General features: G+C 45.4%; 1 non-coding gene across 1 annotated transcript; it reads left to right on the top strand.

Moving 5' to 3' along the window:
• The first annotated feature begins 4,298 nt into the window (after positions 1–4,298).
• Positions 4,299–4,372, top strand: trnan-guu (transfer RNA asparagine (anticodon GUU)). Its single transcript has one exon. It is a non-coding gene; the product is annotated as a tRNA-Asn (tRNA).

Below are 4,372 nucleotides of genomic sequence, written 5' to 3'. Positions count from 1 at the left end.
TCGGCCCTGATTGAGCGTTTCATTTTGCGCCCCTGGACGTGCTTGTTCTACTCTCTGTGTTTGCATTGGTGTCTTCTTTTCCGGATTATTTAACAACGCTGCTCTGATCCATTACCTGACTGTTTCCATGCATTCATGATTAGCAATTTTCAATGAAATGAGCAAAAACCATGCACAGACGTCGAACCCATGCTAAATATATTAAGGTCGGTCGGGCTTCGAAAAAAGCAATGCAAATTCATTCAATGGCTGCACAATCTGGGACTGTTCCACCGCTGGGATTAGGGAAAACAAGTTGAATGCGGTGGACCATTTTAATGATATTTTACCTGCATCAAATAAGTTCACTTTTATTGATGTACACTAAAAGTCCCTGGCTGACATTGTTCCAGTCCACTGCTAACAGCTGATCAAAGCAGGTGTGGAATTGCTCGTGACAGCTGAGCACCAAGCGCTGAATTTTCATCAGTTTTCAAATCCAATTCCACACATCGTGACTCAGAATCACTGCTGTGAGAGTGGGAAATCGCTGCAAATACTCAACAGGACGGGCAACTTGTGAAAACTCTTTCAATTTTTGTTGTACAGACTTTTCTTAAAACTTCAAACTGGTCCATATGGCAATATAAAGCGTGTGTGTGTGTCTGTGGCTGTGGCTGTCATGGTTCTATCGAAACTGTGAGTCTTGATGTTATGAGGGCGATGCATTGTGAGTGTGTCAGTTGTAAATCTCCTTTTATTTTGATAATATATATCAGGTTCTAAATATATAAATATTGTGCACTTGAGTATTATGGGTGTATCAGTGTGCTCATTCTGAATAAATGTGTGTGTGTGTGTGCGTGTGTTACTTCTCAATGTATTTGTGTGTATCTGTGTTGTGTATACATTTTTCTATGTGTCAAAGCAAAGTAAGAGAGCAATAAATAAGCAGAAAGTACACATAAACTCACACAATGCCACAACACGGTTCAGAAACACGCACACAAACTCACACAGTCCGACAAAACGGTTCAGAAACCCGCAGACAAACTCACACAGTCCTAGAACACCGTTCAGAGACACATTAAACTCACAGCGTCCCACAACACGCTGCAAAGCCACACACAAACTCACACGGTCCCACAGCACGGTTCAGACACGCACACAAAATCTCACTCAGTCCCGCCGTTCATTTAAAATACCTGTCGAGCACCATAGTTCTTAAAACCAGAGACGTTCACCATCCTGACTGCACATATCCATTCCAGTGGCGAAAGGGGGAGCACTGGCTCCGGCCAGTTCTGATATAGCACGAGGCTTGTCAATCAAGTCATGCTCCACCCAGCCCAGATTGAGTCACCTACCAGGTCGCAGTTTACTGTGTGTCAGAACCTGCCCCTCAGGTGTGGAAGATTCCAAGCTTAGTCTGTCGGTTAAAAGGGCATGGGGGCAGATAGGCCTTTTGCCATGTGGCAGTATCCTCAATAAAAGCCTCTTTGCCTGGGAAACCGGGTCTAACGGTAGCTACCTGGAGACGAACCGTCAACATTGTGAGTGCAAAAGCAAACGAACGGTGGATGCTGGAAATCTGAAATGAAAAGAGAAAATGCAGGAAATGCGCAGCAACTCAGGCAGCACATCTGGAAAGACAAACAGTGTTAGACTTTCTGGTGGGTAGCCTTTCTTCACAACTGGATAAAGGTTAGAGATTGAACAGGTATAAAGCGAGTGCAGAGGCAGAGGGAAAGGCGAAGGGGCAAGGTCTGGGATAGGGTGGAACTGTGGCCTGGAGAGTTTGTCTGTCAGGGGAAAGATTTCCGCAGCAGAACAGTGTGACATTGTTAAATGAGCTCTGTTTTGTGCTTCGTACAATTGTTGAATTGCCCCAACCGTTTAGACATTGTCCCCTTGTGAAATGGTTCTCCGACTGACGGAAAAAGTGCTGGGGAGAAATTTTGATTTGTACCACCAGATGGCAGAGATAAACAGATACCATCCCGCAGCGTCGATCTGGAAAAGCTGATGACTGGCAGGATTTCCAGCTCACACGACCTGAGACTCGAATTCATTGAAACACTGGTTTGCAGTGTCTTGGGTGATTCGGCTGTGGTCGTCTCTGTGGCGCAATTGGCTAGCGCGTTCGGCTGTTAACCGAAAAGTTGGTGGTTTAAGCCCACCCAGCAACATCGGCCCTTATTGAACGTTTCACTAAGCGTCCTGGGCGTGCTTGTTCTACTCTCTGTGTTTGCATTGGTGTCTTCTTTTCCTGATTATTTAACAACGCTGCTATGATCCATTACCTGACTGTTTCCATGCATTCATGATAAGCAATTTTCAATGAAATGAGCAAAAACCATGCACAGACGTCGAACCCATGCTAAATATATTAAGGTCGGTCGGGCTTCGAAAAAAGCAATGCAAATTCATTCAATGGCTGCACAATCTGGGACTGTTCCACCGCTGGGATTAGGGAAAACAAGTTGAATGCGGTGGACCATTTTAATGATATTTTACCTGCATCAAATAAGTTCACTTTTATTGATGTACACTAAAAGTCCCTGGCTGACATTGTTCCAGTCCACTGCTAACAGCTGATCAAAGCAGGTGTGGAATTGCTCGTGACAGCTGAGCACCAAGCGCTGAATTTTCTTCAGTTTTCAAATCCAATTCCACACATCGTGACTCAGAATCACTGCTGTGAGAGTGGGAAATCGCTGCAAATACTCAACAGGACGGGCAACTTGTGAAAACTCTTTCAATTTTTGTTGTACAGACTTTTCTTAAAACTTCAAACTGGACCATTTGGCAATATAAAGCGTGTGTGTGTGTCTGTGGCTGTGGCTGTGATGGTTCTATCGAAACTGAGAGTCTTGATGTTATGAGGGCGATGCATTGTGAGTGTGTCAGTTGTAAATCTCCTTTTATTTTGATAATATATATCAGGTTCTAAATATATAAATATTGTGCACTTGAGTATTATGGGTGTATCAGTGTGCTCATTCTGAATAAATGTGTGTGTGTGCGTGTGTTACTTCTCAATGTATTTGTGTGTATCTGTGTTGTGTATACATTTTTCTATGTGTCAAAGCAAAGTAAGAGAGCAATAAATAAGCAGAAAGTACACATAAACTCACACAATGCCACACCACGGTTCAGAAACACGCACACAAACTCACACAGTCCGACAAAACGGTTCAGAAACCCGCAGACAAACTCACACAGTCCTAGAACACCGTTCAGAGACACATTAAACTCTCAGCGTCCCACAACACGCTGCAAAGCCACAAACAAACTCACACGGTCCCACAGCACGGTTCAGAGACATACACAAACTTACACAGTCCCACAACACGGTTCAGACACGCACACACAATCTCACTCAGTCCCGCCGTTCATTTAAAATACCTGTCGAGCACGATAGATCTTAAAACCAGAGACGTTCACCATCCTGACTGCACATATCCATTCCAGTAGCGAAAGGGGGAGCACTGGCTCCGGCCAGTTCTGATAGAGCACGAGGCTTGTCAATCAAGTCATGCTCCACCCAGCCCAGATTGAGTCACCTACCAGGTCGCAGTTTACTGTGTGTCAGAACCTGCCCCTCAGGTGTGGAAGATTCCAAGCTTAGTCTGTCGGTTAAAAGGGCATGGGGGCAGATTGGCCTTTTGCCATGTGGCAGTATCCTCAATAAAAGCCTCTTTGCCTGGGAAACCGGGTCTAACGGTAGCTACCTGGAGACGAACCGTCAACATTGTGAGTGCAAACGCAAACGAACGGTGGATGCTGGAAATCTGAAATGAAAAGAGAAAATGCAGGAAATGCGCAGCAACTCAGGCAGCACATCTGGAAAGACAAACAGTGTTAGACTTTCTGGTGGGTAGCCTTTCTTCACAACTGGATAAAGGTTAGAGATTGAACAGGCATAAAGCGAGTGCAGAGGCAGAGGGAAAGGCGAAGGGGCAAGGTCTGGGATCGGGTGGAACTGTGGCCTGGAGAGTTTGTCTGTCAGGGGAAAGATTTCCGCAGCAGAACAGTGTGACATTGTTAAATGAGCTCTGTTTTGTGCTTCGTACAATTGTTGAATTGCCGCAACCGTTTTGACATTGTCCCCTTGTGAAATGGTTCTCCGACTGACGGAAAAAGTGCTGGGGAGAAATTTTGATTTGTACCACCAGATGGCAGAGATAAACAGATACCATCCCGCAGCGTCGATCTGGAAAAGCTGATGACTGGCAGGATTCTCCAGCTCACACGACCTGAGACTCGAATTCATTGAAACCCTGGTTTGCAGTGTCTTGCATGATTTTGCTGTGGTCGTCTCTGTGGCGCAATTGGCTAGCGCGTTCGGCTGTTAACCGAAAGGTTGGTGGTTTAAGCCCACCCAGGGACG

This window comes from Heterodontus francisci, chromosome 22 (assembly GCF_036365525.1).
Source record: "Heterodontus francisci isolate sHetFra1 chromosome 22, sHetFra1.hap1, whole genome shotgun sequence".
NCBI classification, from domain to species: domain Eukaryota; kingdom Metazoa; phylum Chordata; class Chondrichthyes; order Heterodontiformes; family Heterodontidae; genus Heterodontus; species Heterodontus francisci.
The sequence above is the reverse complement of the archived record's forward strand: the minus strand, read 5'-3'. Positions and strand labels throughout refer to the sequence as shown.